This window comes from Hordeum vulgare, chromosome 4H (assembly GCF_904849725.1).
Source record: "Hordeum vulgare subsp. vulgare chromosome 4H, MorexV3_pseudomolecules_assembly, whole genome shotgun sequence".
Lineage (NCBI taxonomy): Eukaryota > Viridiplantae > Streptophyta > Magnoliopsida > Poales > Poaceae > Hordeum > Hordeum vulgare.
The window spans coordinates 559,867,111-559,889,128 of NC_058521.1; the positions used below are offsets into that span (position 1 = coordinate 559,867,111).

General features: G+C 40.9%; 1 pseudogene; it reads left to right on the forward strand.

Annotated features, from left to right (window-relative positions):
• The first annotated feature begins 5,035 nt into the window (after nt 1–5,035).
• The window catches only part of LOC123447034, a 33,388-nt pseudogene continuing 16,405 nt past the window's right edge, over nt 5,036–22,018 (forward strand).

A 22,018-nucleotide genomic window follows, 5' to 3' on the forward strand; every position in this document is an offset into this window, starting at 1 on the left:
ATTTATTCCCATGTCGTAAATGAGATACCTATTACGCTATGGGACGCATTGATCGTGTTGTAAATAATTTATTGCTTCTATTTTGTCGTTACTTGGTAATGTTTTAGTTAGTATTGCCCAACAGAGATATAAGTGAAACTTAAAGTTAGTTAATCCATGTTCGATTATTTTCAACATATGCAATTAGTTTCACTCGACCATACCATAAGATCTTGCAATATTGACTAATCATACAAGCTCCTACGCATGGTGCAAGGTATTTCAATTTTATTTAGTACTCTCTCCATGTTTTTAGTACTCTCTGCATATATACATAGAGGAACAAGTATTCCATAGAGTTCGTGATGTTGTACCTATCAAGATTCATGCAAATTCTCTATTAATAGACATTCTTTTAACAGTTTTGTGCTAATTTATAGATATTGCAATCACATAAGCTTCCAAAATCATGATATTTGGCTATAGAATGAAGGTGTGTGATGAGTTGTCCTAAGATATACCTTGGTCATTAGAAAGAACAGTGGTGTCATTCTAACGACAACTTATGGGAAAGTTACACATGTCTTGTATGCTTAACAAATATAAATCTCTACATAGAAACAGATTCGTTCGTTCCTGTTTTAATGCTAGGAGTAGAAGAGGAGATATTTTTGTTAATGATGTAATGTTCGCAAATCACTTCCTTTTTGTCTTGTTACTTTCATAGTATTCGAGTTGTCTATTTTCCTAGAGCTTGTAATGGTGGGGCTGACACGCCAGCTGGGATTGGTGCTTCCTAGGACTATGTAATCCTATTTTGTTTTGTCTATCACATCACAAACTTTGTAATTTGGTGGCTGTCAATTTGGCTAGCTCATCCCTTAAATGAAAACTTTATTTTTTTAGAATGATATTATATCTGAGTAGTATGGCGCTTATGGCATCCTTGGTTGTAAATCACATGTTAGAGTGAATTTGATTATATGATAAAGATGTCATTTTCTTATCAAATATGCTCATTGTTGGCTAAAAGGATTTTAGATTATATAAATTGACATATGAGCAATGCCATTTTTATCAACTCTTTTGCAAATGATGTGTCATATTATGATAATTAAAACAACAACTTATGAACCAAATATTGCCACTTGTGTGGCAATATGTGTCTTTGTGCATGGGTAACTAGATCAACAGGACGTATGGTCACCTTATGCAAAGTTAACTTTAACATTATGCTTCTATATTTATGCAATTTTTAACCATTTTATTGAAACAATAGGCGGGTGCGGCACCGCGCGCCTTCAATGATCTAGTATTGTAAACGGCCCCCCTGAGCCAGGAAGGATGAACTTGCACTGAGTCTTCTTTCCATATTATCCACTAAGGGCATGAGATCAATTATCCTTGGTTTGGTTGTTCCTACAGGTAAACCAAGATAGGTGAATGGCAAGGAACCCAGCTTGCAACCAATAGCATCAGCTAACCTTTGGAGCTGTCCTTGATCTATGTTGATGGGGAGGAGAGCAGACTTGTCATAATTCACCTGAAGACTAGTGGATTGGGAGAACAGAAGTAGCATTTTTTTGAATTCAAGCAACTGAGATTCTTCTGCACGTAGAATGATGAGAGTATAATTAGTATATTGTACTATGGGGAAGTCTCTGTCATGGCAGGGAATTGGCAATTGAATGAGGCCATCCTCCAAGAGCTTATTGACCAAAGTTTGAAGGAAATCTGCAGCAATTGCAAAGAGAAGAGGGGACATGGGGTCTCCCTGTCTGACCCCCTTCTTACACATGAACTTCCTTCCAGGAACTCCATTTAGAAGTACGGAGGAGGAGCCAGAAGTGAGCAGTTGTTGCATCCATAGGAGCCATCTATCATTAAAGCCCTTATATCTGAGAACCTGAAAAATGAACTCATGTTCCACAGAATCAAAAGCTTTTTCAAAATCCAGTTTGAGCATGACAATAGGTTGCTTGGACTGATGACATTGGTGCAAATACTCTAGTGTCCAGCCCACACAATCTTGGATGGTTCTGGATTTGATAAAGCCATACTGATTTTTGTGTATGCATTTCATAACTTGCAGTTGCAGTCTGTGGCCACCATTTTAGACAAAAACTTAAGTCTCATCCCTGTGAGAGAGATAGGCCTAAAATCACCAACCTGCTCAGGGGAGCTCTTCTTGGGTATCAAAGTTATATAGGATGAGTTCATGTTTTCAAGCTTGGCAATGCCAGCATGGAAATCAGCTGCAAGTTGATAAAATTCAGGGCAGATTAGAGACCACCATTTCTTGAAAAATAGGCCATTGAAGCCATCGGGGCCAGGGGCCTTGTCAGTGGGCATTTCTTGCACTGTCTGATCCATTTCTGACTTGGTAAAAGGTTCTGTTAACACATCCAGCCCATCCACCTTCTGAATTAGGGACTGTAGGTCAAAAGCCATATTAATACCTTGAGAGGAGCCCATCCTATCCTTGAAAGAAGTCCAGAAACATCCAGCAATTTGCTCATGATCAGAGATGATAGAACCATCATTCAGCTTAAGAGATGAAATGGAATTTTTTCTATATCTTTCAGTTGCCATGGCATGGAAAAATTTAGTGTTCTCTTCTCCAACTTTGATGAAACAAATTGTAGCTCTTTTCTAGTAAAGGAACTGCAGGTGCAAGAGATGATCCAAATGCAACTTTACAATCACCCTGAAATTAGCTTCAGGTTTGTATCGGGGTCTTAGCTCTTCCAGATCATCAAGGCAAAGCACAACCTGGTTGCACCTATCAATAAGAAGCTTGAGCTGAGAGAGGTTGGTTTGCCATTTCTTTAGGGCCTGTCGTAGGTGCTTCAACTTGTCCATGATGATGGCAGTGATCTGTCCTTTCCTGGATGGAATTTTCCAAGAGTCCTTGACACAATCCATGAGTATTAAAACACTGTAGGCTAGGGATATGGACGGTTGGTCTTGGATGAGAGATATCATTTATTTAACTTGGGGCAAGGCACATAGAAAATTAATGATCATCTAGGCATATATCAAACATTAGGCATGTATCCCAAGGTAGTCGTGCATGCTTGCAATAAGAACTTGCACAACATCTTTTGTCCTACCATCCCGCTATCAACGTGGCCAAAAGGAACTTATGGAGATTAAGGTGCTCCTGTCAAAGAGCACCGGAACAATGCATTAACAATCAATGGATACATGGACTCCTCAATATATAGTCTATCCCCTTTGGTGTCCCAAGCTGTCACCATTGGGATCGCCGGTTCCGGACTATAATAGGTGCATACTACTCATAGATAGGATCAAGAACACAAATATATTCATCAAAACATAAAGTATTCAGATCTGAAATCATGGCACTCGGGCCCAAAGTGACAAGCATTAAGAGTAACAAGTAGTAGCGAAGATGATAAACACCATAGTAGACGATAGGCAACATGCCCCCAACAATCCGACGAACTATTACATGATCTAACTCATCCAATCTCTCCCATATCCTTCACCTACAGCAGGGAATTAGTCACACATGATGGGGGAAGCCATGGAAGGGTGATGAAGTGATGATGGTGATGACGATGGCGACAATTTCCCCTCTCCGAAGGCCAAAACAGCCTCCAGATTAGCTCTCCCGAAGAAGAACCAAGGGTGGCGGCGGCTCCGCGACGAGAACTTGCAAAACAACTTCTGTTCTGGGATTTTTCCGTCACGGGTAAAAATAGGAGCCAAAGTAGGGCACCAGAGGGGGTGGACCCCACCCAGGCGGTCTCCCGGCGCGGCCAGGGGGCAGGCCGCGCCCAGAGGTTGCCTGGAGCCCTGGTGGCCTCCCTCTGGACCATCTTCTGGCCCAAGGTCCCTCCCGGTGCGTGGATTTTCTCTAATTTTTATGGGAATTTTCTCGGACGTCTAAATATCCATTTTCTTGCACACGAAGAAAATCATACAGGCAGCTCCGTTGAAAACAGCGTCAGTTCGGGTTAGTCTCATTCAAATCATGCAAGGATGAAGCCAAAACAATAGCGAAAGTGTTTGGAAAAGTCGATACGTTTGAGACGTATCAAGACTCTACGTTCACATACAACGGGTGCAAAACAGTTGCCCACGCGGAACACTCAGGTTAAACTTGACGAGCCTAGCATGTAAAGACACGGCCTCGGAACACAAGAGACCGAAAGGTTGAGTATGAATCATATAGTTGATATGATCAACATGGAGATGTTCACCATTGAAACTATACTCAACTCACGTGATGATCGGACTTGAGTTACTGAATTTGGATCATGCTTCACTCGAATGACTAGAGGGATGTCAATTTGAGTGGGAGTTTATTAGTAATATGATTAGCTAAACTCAATTGTCTTGAACATAGTCTAAGTAATCTTTGCAAAATTTTATGTTGTAGATCAATGGCTCGCGCAGTAGCAACCCTGAATTTCAATGCGTTCCTAGAGAAAGCTAAGCTCAAAGATGATGGAAGCAACTTTGTTGACTGGGCTCGTAATCTGAGGCTTATCCTCATGGCTGCCCAAAAGCAATATGTCATAATGCAGCACTAGGTGATGCACCACCCGATACGGTGACCCAAGACGTTTTGAACGCTTGGCAATCGCGTAAGGATGACTACTCATTAGTTCAATGTGCAATTTTGTATGGCTTAGAACCGGGACTTCAAAGACATTTTGAACGTCATGGAGCATATGAGATGTTCCAGGAGTTGAAGTTTATCTTTTAGAATAATGCCCAGATCGAGAGGTATGAAACCTCTGATAAGTTATTTGCTTGCAAAATCGAGGAGAACAGGTCTGTTAGTTAACACATACTCACAATGTCTGGGTACTCTAACCGTCTAGCTGAGCTGGGGATTGCTCTCCCGCAAAAGGCTATCACTGACAGAGTTCTACAGTCACTGCCACCTAGCTATAACAACTTTGTGTTGAACTATAACATGCAAGGGGTGAATAAGTCACTCGCCGAGCTATTTGCGATGCTGAAAGTCGCAGAGTCAGAAATCCAGAAAGAGCATCAAGTGTTGATGGTCAATAAGACCACAAGTTTCAAGAAAAATGGCGAGGGAAATAAGGGTAACTCCAAGAAGAGTGGCAAAGCTGTTGCCCCTCCGACGAAGAAACCCAAGGCTGGACCCAAGCTGTAAACTGAGTGTTATTATTGCAAGGGTACTGGTCACTGGAAGCGAAACTGCCCCAACTATGTGGCCGATAAGAAGGAGGCCAATGCCAAACAAGGTATATTTGATATACATGTTATTGATGTGTACCTCACTAGCTCTCGTAGTAGTGTCTCGGTATTTGATACCGGTTTTGTTGCTCCCATTTGCAACTCGAAACAGGAACTGCGGAATAAATGAAGGTTGGCGAAGGATGAAGTGATGATTCGTGTGGGAAATAGTTGCAAGGTTGATGTGATCGCCGTTGGCACGATCTCACTTCAGTTACCATCGAGATTAGTGATGAAATTAAATAATTGTTATTTAGTGCTTGCGTTGAGGATGAACATTATATCTGGATCTTGTTTATTGCGAGACGGTTACTCATTTAAGTAAGAGAGTAATGGTTGTTATATTTATATGAGTAATATCTTTTATGGTCATGCACCCAATGTGAGGGGTTTGTTCATGTTGAATCTCGATAGTGATGACCCTCATATCCATAACATTGACACCAAAAGATATAGAGTTAGTAATGATAGCGCCACTTTCTTGTGGCACTGCCGCTTAGGTCGTATTGGTGTAAAACGCATGAAGAAACTCCATGCTAATGGACTTTTGGAGTCACTTGATTTTGAATCAGTTGACACATGCGAACCATGTCTCATGGGCAAGATGACTAAGACTTCGTTCTCCGGAATAATGGAGCGTGCAAGTGACTTGTTGGAGATCATACATATTGATGTGTGCGGACCAATGAGCATAGAGGCGCACGGTGGGTATCGTTATTTTCTCACCTTCATTGATGATTTGAGTAGATATGGTTATATTTACTTGATGAAGCACAAGTATGAAACGTTTGAAAAGTTCAAGCAATTTCAGAGTGAAGTTGAAAATCATCGTAACAAAAAGATCAAATTCCTACGATCTGATCGAGGAGGTGAGTATCTGAGTTACGAGTTTGGTGCTCACTTAAGACAATGTGGAATTGTTTCATAGTTGACACCTCGTGGAACACCACAGCGTAATCGTGTGTCCGAACGTCGTAATCATACTTTATTAGATATAGTGTGTTCTATGATGTCTCTTACCGATTTGTCGTTATCATTTTGGGGCTATGCATTGGAGACAGCTGCATTCACTTTGAATAGGGCACCATCAAAATCCATTGAGACGACACCATATGAACTGTGGTATGGCAAGAAGCCAAAGTTGTCGTTTCTTAAAGTTTGGGGATGTGATGCTTATGTCAAAAAGCTTCAGCCTGAAAAGTTGGAACCCAAAGCGGAAAAGTGCATCTTCATAGGTTACCCAAAAGAGACAGTTGGGTATACCTTCTATCTCAGATCCGAGGGCAAAGTGTTTGTCGCTAAGAACAGAGCTTTTCTTGAGAAAGATTTTCTCTCCAAGAATTGAGTGGGAGGAAGATAAAACTTGATGAGGTTGTAGAACCTTTGATTCAACCAGATGGTAGCGCGGGACAAAAAGAAGTTTTCGTCGAAGCTACACTAGTTGAAGAGGAAGCTAATGATGATGATCATGAAACTTCAGATCAAGTTGCTATGGGACCAATTAGGTCGACAAGTGCACGTACTGCTCCAGAGTGGTACGGGAATCATGTCTTGTCGATCTTGTTGTTAGACAACAATGAGCCTACGAGCTATGGAGAAGCAATGGTGGGCCTGGATTCCAACAAATGGTTAGAGGCCATGAAGTCCAAGATAGGATCTATGTATGAAAACAAAGGATGGATTTTGGAAGTATTACCTGAAGGCCGAAAGGCCATTCAGAACAAATGGATCTTCAAGAAGAAGACGGACGCCGACGGTAATGTGACCATATATAAAGCTTGACTTGTGACAAAGGGTTTTTCACAAGTTCAAGGAGTTGACTATGATGAGACTTTCTCACCCGTAGCGATGCTTAAGTCCGTGAGAATCATGTTAGCAATAGTTGCATTTTCCAATTATGAAATTTGGCAGATAAATGTCAAAATAGCGTTCCTTAACGGGTTTCTTAAGGAAGAGTTGTATATGATGCAACCAGAAGGTTTTGTCGATGCAAAGAATGCTCACAAAGTATGCAATCTCCAGCGATCCATTTATGGACTGGTGCAAGCATCTTGGAGTTGGAATCTGCGCTTTGATGAGGTGATCAAGGCGTTCGGGTTTATACAAGTTTTTGGAGAAGCTTGTATTTACAAGAAAGTGAATGGGAGCTCTATAGCGTTTCTAATATTATATGTGGATGACATATTGTTGATTGGAAACAATATAGAACTTTTGGGAAGCGTAAAGGATTACTTGAATAAAAGTCTTTCCATGAAGGGCCTGGGAGAAGCTACTTACATATTAGGCATTAAGATCTATAGAGATAGATCAAGACGCCTAATAGGACTTCCACAAAGCATATACCTTGATAAGATTTTGAAGAAGTTCAAAATGGAACAATCCAAGAAGTGCTTCTTGCCTGTGTTACAAGGCATAAAGTTGAGTAAGGCTCAATGTCCAGTAAGTACAGAAGATAGAGAAACGACGAGTGTCGTCCCCTATGCTTCGATCATAGGGTCTATCATATATGCAATGTTGTGCACAAGACCGGCTGTCAGCCTTGCCATAAGTATGGCAGGAATGTTTCAAAGTAGTCCAGGAGTGGAGCACTGGACAGCGATCCAAAATATTCTAAAGTACCTGAAAAGGACTAAGGAAATGTTTCTCGTTTATGAGGTGACAAAGAGCTCGTCGTAAAGGGTTACGTTGGTGCAAGCTTCGACACTCATCCGGATGACCCTAAGTCTCAAACCGGATACGTATTTATTCATAATGGGGGTGCGATAAGCTGGTGTAGTTCCAAGCATAGCGTCATAGATGATTCTACATGCGAAATGGAGTACATAGGTACCTCAGAGGTGGCTAAAGAGGGTGTCTGGATGAAGCAGGTAATGTCAGATCTTGGAGTGGTGCCAAGTGCACTCGACCCAATAAATATGTTTTGTGACAACATTGGTGCCATTGCTCTAGCCAATGAACTAAGGTCTCACAGAAGGACCAGACACATAAAGCGATGCTTCAATGCCATCCGCGATTACATCAAGGAGGAGGACATAAATATTTGCAAAGTGCACACGGATCTTAATGTTATAGATCCGCTCACTAAACCTCTTCACGAGCAAAACATGATCAAAACATATTAGATTAGTTACATTGTAAATCACATAAGATGTGAAGCTAGATTATTGACTCTAGTGCAACTCGGAGACTGTTCGAAATATGTCCTAAAGGAAATAATAAAATATTTATTATTATATATCATGTTTCAATATAATCATTTATTATCCATGCTATAATTGTATTGAATGGAAACACAAATGCATGTGTGGATATATAGACAAAACAGTGTCCCTAGTGAGCCTCTAGTTGACTAGCTCGTTGATCAAAGATGGTTGAGGTTTCCTAGCCATAGAAAAGTGTTGTAACTTGATAACAGGATCACATCATTAGGAGAATGATGTGATGGATAAGACCCAAACTATAAACATAGCATGTTATTGTGTCATTTTGTTGCTATTATTTTCTTCCTGTCAAGTATACGTTCCTATGACCATGAGATCATGTAACTCACCGACGCCGAAGGAATGCCTTTGTGTATATCAAACGTCGCAGCGTAACTAGGTGACTATAATGGTGCTCTACAGGTATCTCCGAACGTGTCCGTTGAGTTAGCATGGATCAAGATTGGGATTTGTCACTCCGTATGATGGAGAGGTATCTCGGGGCCCACTCGGTCATACAATATCACGAACAAGCATTGCAAGCAATGTGAGTAAAGAGTTAGCCACGGGATCTTGTATTACGGAACGAGTAAAGAGACTTGCCGATAATGAGATTGAAATGGGTATAGAGATACCGATGATCGAATCTCAAGCAAGTGACATAACGAAGGACAAAGGGAATATTAAACAGGACTAACTAAATTCTTAACATAGAGGTTCAACTGATAAGATCTTCGTGGAATATGTAGGATCCAATATGGGCATCGAGGTACCGCCATTGGATATTTACTGGAGAGTGTCTCGGTCGTGTCTACATAGTTCTTGTACCCGCAGGGTCTGCACACTTAAGGTTCGATGTCTTTTCGGTATAGTTGAATTATTGATGTTGGTAACCGAATATTGTTCGGAGTCCCGGATGAGATCAAGGATGTCACGAGGGTTTCCGAAATGGTCCAGAAATGAAGATTGATATATAGGAATGTTGCATTTGGCTTCCGGAATGATTTCGGGCATTACCGGTAAAGTACCATGAGTGACGAATGGGTTCCAGGGTTTTACCGGGAGGGGCCACTCACCCAGGAGAGGACCTAATAGGCCTATGGGTGGTGCACCAGCCCTTAGTGGGTTGGTGAGTCCAGCCCAATAACCTGTTTTGGCTCCCTTTGGCTCGGCCGAACCCTCCTACTTTGAGTAGGAGGCAAGGCAACCCCCCCCCCCTCTTGTTCCACCTATATATAGTGGAGGTTTGAGTGGATTTTTGCACCCCCAAGCCATAGTGCAGCCCTCTCTCCCTCCACCACTTCGTGACACCCCGTAGCTAGTTCGGTACGGCATGGCAAAGCCCTATCGGAGTAGCTCCACCACCATCACCGCCACGCCATCGTGATGCCAGAGAATTCAGATACCTCTCCGTCTCTCTTGCTGGATCAAGAAGGCGGAGATCGCCATCGAGCTGTATGTGTGCTGAACGCAGAGGTGCCGCCCGTTCGGTACTAGATCGGGACAGAGTTCATGGGACGCTTGCGATTCGAATCGCGAAGACGTTCGACTACATCAACTGTGTTTCTTAACGCTTCCCGCTTAGCTATCTACAAGGGTATGTGGATCCGATCTCCCCTCTCGTAGATGATCATCACCATGATAGGTTTTGCGTGTGCGTAGGAAATTTTTTGTTTCCCATGCAATGTTCCCCCAAGAGGTAGGGGTGGAAAGGCTTCTGATCTAGGATTTTAAACCTATTCTTCAGAGCCCCAAATGTCCTCTCAGCCTTTACTCTAAGGCTAGAGTGTCTAAGATTAAATAGTTCCCGAGGATTCCTAGGATAGTTCCTACCAACGGACTTGTTCATATGGTACCTGGTCTTCCTGAAGGGTGGAATAACGCCTAGCCGACAAGCATAGCCATCATATCCTAGGTAGAGCTTCCCATATGGGATGTTGATGCCATCAGGTCTACACATGTTGTCACTAAGAATGTTAGCATCACGTGTTGATCCTTCCCATCCAGCCAGCACATATGTAAACCTCAGATCGCGGTCAACAACATCAAGCACAGTTTGTCTTGTGTAGTGCTTTCTCCCTCTATATGTTGTAGCTTGTGACCTCGGCACTCTCGTAGTGACATGAGTACCATCTGTTGACCCAATGCAATCCTGGGATGGCATTACAAGACGGTGTTATGGCTACAACAAAACAATAATAATATATGAAGGCATTAACAACATAGTGTTAGTGCTCACCTCAAAGTATGGACACTATCTTGGGATAGTGTGAATCTTGGTAGGAGTCCGGCCAGCTGGTGACACGGTCATCTCTCCTATGAATTCTCCGATAACATACATCACTTGCTTGAAGTACATGGAGATGATATTTGATCTCTTGAAGGTGTTTTGTACAACCCTAAACCTCTGGTTATGACAAACAACATGGAGGAACATGGCTACTTGCTCTTCCACAATGGTGTGGATGTTATATTCTAGTGGCGAATGTTTGCGCAAGCCTGCGAAATGACTTCTTTTCATTCGAAGCATCCACAAAGCCTTTGTGTCATTACAGTTGTAGATGTAGTCCAGAGTCGCTATCGTATCCTGATCCCAGATTAACATTGGACCATACCGGATGAGAGGTTTCTCATTCCGATGAACAACTTCTTATGGACCAACAACATACATGCATGAATCATAGCTATCAATGACGCTACCTGAACTAGAAACTTCGTCCACAACCTAAGCGACATATATGATGTGGTCAACGATGGCGTTATCGACACTAAACGGTCCTATTGAACGACCTAACAAATAACAGAGGAGGGAGGGTAGCTTACCAGCTTCGGAGTCTGGGGAGACATGGTGGAGACAAGGATAATCGGACGGAGTCAAAGAAGAAGGGGAGAAGCATCTGCCGCTGCCAGGGAGTGTCGTTGCCGCTGTCGGGGAGTGTTGTTGCCACCACTAATGTTGTCGTTGCCATTGCAACCGCAGATCTGAGTCATCACTGCCACCGAAGACAATAACATAGGAGGGCTTGTCCTGCATGTAGGGGTGAGCGAGTGAATGGGGATGGTGAGGGTATATTTTGTACCATCCCTCGCTCCGCCCATCCTGCCATCTTCGACTGAATCCCCCTGCACCACGTCTTGCTTTTGCACCCACCTCAGCCTGACTCACTGGAAGCGGCCAATTCAAGTGTTCTCGATGAGCCAGGCTCTAAGATGCTTTAAGTTTCATGCAGATACGAGCTAGGCCTCCTTGCACGCAACGAAACAACCCATTTTCATTTCGCCCAGGCCTGGTTGGGCTGTATTTAGCCTACCACTAGAGGAGCTACGGCAAGGCCAAAGTGGTCGTGGTCTACCCAGGATCACTATGTTTTTTCGTTCATATACTATTATGCATCATTAGTACGACCCTAGCCATCAAGCAGTAATTAACTATGTGCCACAAGGAGCAGCACAACAAGCAATAATGGCCACCTTGTTTCCCTCGCGAGTATCATCCATTGCACAGAAGGGGCGGCCGCCTTTGCCGCCTTTCCATGAGAGCACCGGTTGTATATATTTGTTGATCTTGTTAAAAAAACGTCGAGGATTGACTTTTGTCTAATGAAGTGGCATGATTTATCATTTTTTTTCTTCTAAATGTGCACTTGTTTGCCTTCCTCACCCAACTATTTTTGTGTACCTCCACCACTTCAGCCTATCAAATGCGTCCTTAGGTTTGATGGTAACCTCTTTACTATGTTGTTTAATATAACTAATGAAATTCAATTAACCTTGTAAATATAAATTATGCCTTCCATTATTTAAAAACAGTAATGGTCTTTTCTGCACTAAGAGTGTTGCCATATGGTATATCCTGTTAATGTACTATAAGTCCTAAGAAGTGGCAAATTTTAACATGCTTAATTTTACATCCTCTTTTTACATGTGAGATAAGAAAGTAAGAATTAATCACCAATAATTACTAAAATCAACGGTTTAGATCTATTATATATACTCCTACCTTTTATGTGAAAAGACGGGATAAAAGGAAGCATGTTAAAACTGCTCCTAAGAAGTATCTACATACTAACTATTGCAAGCACTTTTTTAAATGGCGGGATTCTTGCATCCATTAAGAAGAAAAAAGTTCCTCGGTTAATTAGGAAAACTGATCAAAAACCAGATTGCCCAATTAATTATGCAGAACCAGGCGAAAACCATCGAGACCGCTGATCGGCACACATAAGATACCCCACACACCACTCTAACGAGGGCCTCGTTGAGACTGCATGCATGTGTCATTGTCATCAGTATTCTCCTAGAGGCGTCATCGCGATCCCTAAACCCTGAACAATGGACTCCAACTTCACTGTAGGCGGTCATCGGCCCAACATATGTTGTAGAGAACATGTGGGGATGCATGAAGATGCGTCAAAACTCAGACACCTGCGACCAGACAGCGCAACTCTGACTCTGATGAAGAACCACGATAGAGAACTAGGCACGACTGCACCATAGAAGATCATCGAATGAACCACATGTTGCCCGTCATCGTACACCACCGAGGCCCACCACCGTAGCTTTGACTTCGCAACAATGAACCAGCCGAGACAATCCTATGAACACGCAAAGAAGAGCCGACTACCACAAGCATAGCCACCTCTCCGATATTTCTCTCCCATCATCATTGCCACTGAAGCTTCGACACCAACACCACTCACTCCCGCTAGCCCGGTCACCAATACCCAACTACAAAAACAAATCCACTGGGGGGAATACAACACCAAAGGTGCCGCCATCGTACTATCAAACAGGATCCATGGTATCCCCCGGAGCTGCAGTGGTCCCTGCACGAGGGGGGTACGGCAGAAATACAACTATGACTCTAAGAAGGTTAGTGAAGGCCAAAGCCGCCACCATCAGTGGTCACGGCCAAAACCAAGACACGGTTTTCACCCAAGCACCTGACCACCTCATCAGCACACCTTCTCCAGCACCTGACCACCTCATCAGCACACCTTCTCAAGCAGCTGACCACCTCATCAGCACACCGTCTCACACCGCCACTTACTCAACTCGTAGTGGAAGAAGCCCATCGTCGTAGCAGCCAACTGCACCTTGCAAAGGTTAGCAACCAACACCAACTACTGGATCCGCCAACCATCAACTGAAAGACAAATTGCCGAACACAACGCGAACTGCCAATCCATGTCGAGCATCACGCCGACAGGGACCGAAGAAATTCCACCCAAAGCCATGACCACCTCAGTTCCCAGCTACGACCAAGCCTCCACGCACACGCACACCATGTGTGCCCGTCAGAGAACCGAGAAAATCCAGCAGCCACCGGTGCACTCCTGCACCTTCATAGCGAAGACGCCCCACCATGGAACAGGGCACCTAAGCAGTGCGTCACTCGACCACCGAAGTCGCCCGAGGCCGCGCGACTGCATGTCGCGCCCTCGCAGTGACGCCCACGCAGCCTGGCCTCGTTGCTATGTTGCGTCTCTTGGAAGTGACCTACATATGTGCCTCACGGAAAAAAAAATCCGGAAGAAAATATGTGTCTCTACTAGAGATTTGCTTTTCGTCGGACCACAGATTTGCTTTCGCCAGAAGCATAGCTATACCTCTGAGTAAAAAAGAAAAGCATGTACTCCCTCCGTAGCTAAATGTAAGTCTTTTTAGACATTTCAATAGGGACTACATACGTAGTAAAATGAATGAATGTATACTCTAAAATATGTCTATATGCATCTGTATGTAGTTTGATAGTGAAATATCTAAAAAAAACTTATATTTAGGAACGAAGGAAGTAGCACATATTTGCTTCTAGCGGAGAACGCATAGATTGGCTTCCACTACAAGCATAGTTGTGTCTTTTGAGAGTGAACTTTGCATGGGATACCTGTTAACTAATGATTTTCGATGTACGCTCATGTTGCCTAAGGAGCAACACGATCAGGTCAGCGCGTACTCTAGCAGGTTGTATGTTTAATCTTCTTTCTTTTTCCAACTTTTCATTATTGCCTAAGGAGCGTTTGATTTTATATTTATTTTTGTTTTCTTTTCTTTTTTGTTTGTTTTTGTTTCTTCTGTCTTTGATTTTTCTATTATTTGCCATTATAAGTCCTTTTTCTTTCTCTTTTCATCAGTTTTGTTGGTTCTTCTTTTTTGTTTGTTATATATTGGTTTACCTAATTTTTTTCTTGATTTTCTTTGTTTATTTATCTTTTTTCACTGTTTTCAATTCTTTTGCATTGGTTTTCTTGGCTTCAATTTTCCTTCATTTCGGTTTTTTTGTTTTCTTTTTTTATATTTAGTTTTCATTGAGTTTTATTTTTCTTTAATACAGAAAGGGAATATATTCTTATGCACATTTCTCTTTTACTTATATACATTAAATAGTTTTTGTGTACAGGTTGAACAATTTTCAAATACATGATTACATTTTTTTAAATACCTGATGTATAGTTTTATTTTCCATATATGTATTTCAACACTTTTTTAGTATGAGGACAACATCTTTTTAAAATATACAGGTATCAATTTTTCATAGACACCAGGTAAATGTGTAATACATGTGTAAGATTTTTGAAATATATTATCAACAATTTCTCCAATATATGTTTTGACGCCTATTTCATTTCGCAAACACATATACATTTTTGGTATACACATAAAGACATTTGTATTCTCTCAAAAACAACATATAAAGATATTTGTATACATTTAAGGATTATCCAAATAAATTATTAATACTTTTTAAAATATATATTTTGATAAACCTTGCACATATTCCTTACACATCTGGATCAATTTTATATACAATGTTATCATTTTTCCAAATGCATGATCAATATTTTTTAATTATTTCTTTTTTATGAGTACTTCTTTGAACACACCTTGTACTTTTTTTATACATTAGGAAAAAATTCAAGTACATGATTAACATTTTTCAAACATATATTTCAATTTAACTTTCTATCATTAATGTTGTACATTTTTCGTATCGAAGTTCAATATTTTTGTATAGACGGTTAACATTCTCTAAATACTGATTAAAGTTCAATGTCTTGTGAAAATTACTGAAATACTGAGCAATTTTATGAAACGTTGCGAAAAATGAGCACGTGATTTTTTTCTCAAAAACAGAACATTTTTTTAATTCATTTTTTTTAAATACAAGCATGTTTTAAAGTTCTGGAACAGAATTTGAAAACAAATTTATTTTTTCAAAGCGCGAGCATTTTTAAAAATTCCAAACCATATTTCAGAATGCAAACATTTTTTAGAAACTAGAAAAAAAGTTGAAACTCCAGAACAAAAATTGAAAGCACGAACATTTATTTAAAGTTCCAAACAATTATTGAAACTAGAACATTTTTCAAAACTCCTGAACAAAATTTTAAAAGAGGAAAATATTTAAATCTTGTGAAACTCCTGAACAAATTTGAGGATAACTAGCAAATGAGCTCGTGCGTTTCAACGGGTAAAAAGAAAATACATTTCCGAACATAATAAGCATGACTCGAGACTTCAATAGGTCAATATCCTTTATTTCAACACATGTCATCCCATCAGTGTTTCTCTTTATCTTTTCCCACTCTCGTCAACGGTGGCCTTAGTGTTCATACCATCGCAAGACGTTTGAATGTTGTCATTCTTAATACGTCTCCCTCTTGGTGTAGGATGATAAATCTATTTTTCTGAGAGATTTTGGTACGGAGTGTATGCGTGGTTGTAGATATTTTTTCGTTTCACATCTTGATTTTACCGAAGTGTTCATTATCAATTCTGTCGGCGCCGGTATGAATGAAAGGCTGACCATACACTCTTGATTAAGGTTTAAATTGTTTCCAAACCGAATGTTGGAGCACAAACATTTTTTAAAAACTATATTTTTATCAAAACTTCGGAATAAACAGTGAAACACGAATATTTACTTAAAAATTTAACCAATTATTAAAACTTGAAAAAAAACTGAAGCTCCTAAACAAAATTTTAACATAGGAACAATCTTCAAATACAATAACATTTTTTGAATCTTCGAACTAAACTTGGAAACATGAACATTCTTTGAAATCGGCGAAATTTTTTGAAAAGAAATTATTTATTGAAATTCCCATTTTCTTACGAAAAAGTTGTGACAATTTTGAACAAAAACAAAAGGCAAAGAAAATTTTGAACATTTTCTGTGAAACTCAAAGAAATTAATCAGAAATGTCAATTTATTTTAAATTCCCAAACATTTGTTAAAATTAGCAAACATTTAACAAAATTGTGAAGATAATTTGAAAACAGGAAAAATGTATTGAATTAAGAACAATACTTCAAATTTCCAAACCATTTTTTAAAAAAGATAAAAATAAACATGAACAAAAAAAAGGAAAACCTCTCTCGAACTGAGCTACTTCTGCTTTTTCTAACAAAAAGTTCGAGTAGTTCAGTGAAAAAACGGTCAAGCTTTGTTCCATCCTACCTAGCTCCTCAAGATTGCACCCGCTCAATGCCTTTTTCATTGTCCGTTCTAAGATGGATTTGAACGACTCTCTCTGTTTGGATTTCGAGTCCAAAAGGCCCAGCGAAAAAGGATTTTCAGTCATATGCCCATGCGAGCGAGAACCATTAGAAGAGAACAAAAGGAAAAGGAAACTTGAAAAAAGAAAAGCTAAAATCAGAAGAAAGTCACGTTCCAAACTGGAACAAGGGAACTGGTCAAACGGTCCGGCCCAGTCGCTTCGCTAGTGTGCCTCGCTGTGCGACGCTGCCACAATTTGCCGCGACGAGCGGCTAATAGAGATTTCCAGACATAAGGGAGCTCCTTTACGGCGGTAGATGCTATATGACGCCCTTCTGCGTCTGATCGTCTCTCGTTCGCGGGAATCATTAGTTAGCAGGCGCTCCTTTCGGAGTTTCCGAGAGAGCACTCTTGCGTGTTGTTATTTGGCGCGTTTTCAACCGCCGCCACGTGTCACGTTTTGAGCGTTTCTTCGAAAATTCGTTTTATTATTACTAGCAAAAGAGCCCGTGCGTTGCAACGGGAGAGAAAATAACACGCACTCTTGATACAATAACCACGACTCAAGACCTTAATAAGTCCACGTCTTTTAGTTTCAAATGCCATCACATTTTAAGATCCCTCTCTCTGAGAAAAAATTCAGTACGTTCAGTATGCTTAGTTACAGAGAGATTATACGTCAACTCGATGCATACTTAATTAACAAATCAAGAAATCAAAGTATGAAAGAATATTGCGTGTAGGTATTCCAAACAATTTAAATTTATGTCATGTGAACTTATATTATTAATAAACATATAATAAGTAAGCATGGATATGATCTTACTTGCTGTTTCAAGTTGCATGGTCTGTGTCCTCCTCGGTGATGACCATAAATATTTGCATTATGATGAAAATAGCAAAGTGTGTTTTATTAATTAATGATAGCATATGCATAAAAGCATTATTTTTGTCTTGCTGATATAAGTGTTTGCATTTGTAATCCAAGTAAAATTTTAATTTGGTTGCAAACATATTAGACATCTTCATAAAAAACAATAAATTTATAAGTACATGCATGCCAAATGTTCAAGGTTGCATATCAACATCCATATACTTAAAAAAAATCATTAGCAAAACAGTTTTAAAAAATATGAAAAAACAAAGTTAAGCCATTGGTTTACGTAAAGTTTGTATAAGCATCATTGTTCAGTTTTTTATACGTTAGAAACACTTTTTTACGGAAAGAACTTGCACCAACTGATCAAACAAACTTACTCTTGCACGTCTATACTGCAGCGTGATTGACAGCAAACATAGAACTGTGCCCATGCCTGCACCTGCATTGATAGATAAATTGGGAAATCGAATTAGCATGACTGTTTCAAACAAGCAGCAGCATGGCTGCATGAGCGAAGAGATCCCAATTTTAGAAATAGAAGGATCAGTACATCTAATTATCAATTACACCTTTAGTGGTTGAATTTGTAAGTTGTAGCTGTGAAACTGAATCGATGTGGCGTGCTGCCCCTGTCGACTGCGAAGATCAGAACGAAAGGAGGCAGGGAGCGAGCCAGCAAGGGATGGATTCTTGGCGCCGTGCGCGCTGCCGTGCACACGCGCTATCATTGATCAGCCGGCAGCAACAACCGTGGCCTGCACTGCCGCGTGCCGCCGCCGCACTTCGCCGCCCCGCGCACCTGCGCTGTCGCGCGCCACCGCCTCCTGCCTCGCCACCCTGCCGCATGGTGCGTTGCGCCCGCCACCAGATCCGGCCCAGCTCGCCATGGACCCGGCCTCCCACGCGCCCCTCGGCCTCGCCTCCACCTCTGACCACCGCCGCGATGCTCGCCGGCGACGGACCGGCGTCCTCCTCAGCCAGATCGGGACCAGACCATCCTGATCCACCCCATCCCTCGACCGGTGGAGGACATTTTTTTTTGAGAAAATGAAATGTTTTTTTTCACTTAACGGAGGACCGCGAGTTGATTTTAAAAAACCAGGGGGGCTTTTTTGCAAAACCGCCACGACGGACGACAGAAACATTGTCTGCTTTATTATTAGGGAGAGATTATTCACACACGTTTTCGACGTTTTAGAATTGTTTTTTTTTTTGGTTTTGTAATGGTCGTTCTTAGTTTTTGGACAAAAACAATCAAATTGTTTTGACGAAAAAATACGTTTTTTTTTCACGAGAGGCACGGTTTGTTTTTGCGAGAGCCATTTTTTTGCTTCCGCAAGAGGCACGGTTGTGCCTCTTGAAAATGAAAAAAACGTGTTTTCTATCTTTTGGCGAGAGGCACGGTTTTGCTTTCCGCGAGAGGAACGGCCCTGCCTCTCGAAAAAAGAAAAAAAATGCATTTTTTGTTTTTTTGCAAGAGGCACGGTCGTGCTTCTCGGAAAGAGAAAAATGTGTTTTCTGTTTTTTTTGCAAGAGGCGCAGTTTTGCTTCCGCGAGAGGTACGGTTCTGCCTTGGTGACACGCACGCCCGTACCTTTTGAAAAGGGAAAAGTGTGTTTTTTCGTGAGAGGCACAGCTTTGCCTGCCGTGACTCTCGGGAAGGGAAAAAAATGTGAAAAAACATATTTTTTTTCTATCACACGAGGCATGGTTTTTTTTGTTCCATTTTTCCGTTAAAGAAAAGTTTTCCAAAACCTCTCAACATGGTATCTAGTTTTGAAGATCTCGACGCGAGAAATCCAATGATGAAAACGGTTCAACATTTGAACGCGCAATTTATGAGATGAAACGTTTTGAAAAAATGAATCTAAAAAAGAAAAGGAAAACTCACGGGTAACGACAACGGGCACGTTTTCAGTGTGTCACTTGTCGCAACATAGTAGTTTGAGTGATTTTTAAAAGGTGTACCCACTAATTAATGGTTCGGTGAAGCGAAGCCAGTGACCCAGGTGACACGGGCCAGCTCCCGGTTTGGGGAATCTTGTAGTAGGTTCTCAAACGGTTCTTTTCTCTTTTGTCGGGTTTTCCTCGTTTTTGTTTTTTTTTTGTTTCTGTTTCTATTTTCCCATCCTTTCAATTCCTTTTCTTTTTCTTCAGAAAAATGTTTTGAAATCTCAACTATTGTGTGTAAATTCAGAAAGTGTTCATAGTTTTCAAATTTTCACTTTTACAAATTTTACTCACAATTTGAAATTGTTTAGTGTCTACCACAACAAATTCCGTTGAGTATTTAAATACATTTTATGTGCATAAAACGAAAAAAAATATTTAATTAAAAATAGTTGACCTTATATTTAGAAAATCTTCAATTTCTAAAATTTACTCATCGTATATAATAAAAATGTTTAATGTGTTTTAAATATTATTAAGTGTATGTCAAAAAATGTTCACTGTGTATTTAAAACATTTATTGTATATCTAATAAATATTCAATGTATATTCGAAAATTGCTCATAATATATATATAAAGTCAATAACTTTTCGTTCATGCTTTCAATAATTGTTCACTTTTAGAAGAAAAAAACATGTTTTAACAGTTTGTTTGAGTTTCACAATTTGTTGAAGAAAACATTATTCATTTTTTAAGGAAGATTAAAAACAGGATATGCACTGTACATGGTACTTTATATTTGCGCTGTACATTAAAATCAATCGTAACAGCTTTATATTTGCGCAGCCATGAAATTTTTTGTTCGTTACATTCTTTATTAGTACGTTCACTCGTGGCCTGGCAATGAGCCGTCCTGGAGGGAGGGGGGAATACCGTGTACTCCCTTACAAGCATTTCAACGATTATTTCCATACATCGTTACTTGACACGTTTCCAATCATCCCCACATGTCGTGTTTTAAGCGTTTTCTTCAAATTTTGCTTTTTAAATTTTTTAGCGCACGTTTTCGCTTTTTTTGAATGGTTTCGTTCGAACTTTTTTAGTGTTCCGGTTTTTCACCGGTCTTCTGTAACTTTTGGATGAAAAAAATATATTTTTTTTTCTGTTTTTTACGCGAAAAAATATGTACTCTGTTTTTTATACGAGAGGCACGGTTTTACCTTCGTGAAAGGCACGACCGTATCTCTCGGAAAGAAAAAAACGTGTTTATTTTTGATTTTTTGTGACACACATGGTTTTGCCTTCGCGAGAAGCACGCTCGTGTCTCTCGAAAAGGAAAAACACGTTTTTTTGCGAGAGGCACGATTTTGCTTCCACGAAAGGCACAACCGTGCCTTCACGAGAGTCATGTCTATGCCTCTTCCGAAAGGGAAAAAAAACTCGTTTTTTTTTTGCGAGAGACATAGTTTTGCTTCCGCGAAAGGCACGATTTTGCCTTCGCGAGAGACACGCCCATGCCTCTCTCGAAAGGAAAAAAAACGTGTTTTCTGCTCTCTTTTTCCGCGAGAGGCACGGTTTTGCTTCCGCGAGAGTCATGGTTTTGCTTCCGCGAGATGAACAGTTTTGCTTTCGCGAGAGGCACGAGTCGTGCCTCTCGGAAAGGGGGAAAAACGTTTTTTTGTTTTCCTTTCTATCGCGTGAGCCATGGTTTTTTCGTCCGATTTTTTTCTTCCGGTTGTTTTCTTCAAAAAAAAGTTTGTAAAAACCTATCAACATGGGATCTATTTTTGAATATCTCGAAACGCGAAAGCCAACAGCGAAAACGGTTCAAGATTTAGATGCACGGTTTAGAAGATAAAACATTTTAAAAATACGGATCTACAAAAAAAGGGGGAACTCTCAGGTTGCGACAAGTGGCACGCATGCAGCGAGCCACTTGTCGCAACCTATGAAGATGGGAGTAATCGTTGAAAGGTGTACTCGCTAAGAGCAACTCTAGCACACCTTGCATTCGTCCGGCCCGCAAAATATGTTTGCAGTTCGCGTAAAACGGCTTTTGCGGGCTGGCCCGGACTGGCACAGATGCAGACCCCAAACGGACCCGTAAAAGAGCATATTCGCGGAATATGCTTTGGTGGGGGAAAGCGCGGGCTGAAATATCCCCCCACCAACCGCTTTCGCTCATATGCGAGGCACCGCAACGGCGAGGTGAAAACCCACGAATACACGGGTTGGGGCTGAGATTTTGCCGTGCTCCGCAAAAATATTTGCGGGCCGGGGCGGGATACGGGGTCTGATCGGGCAGGGTTTTCCGCCCCGACCCGCAT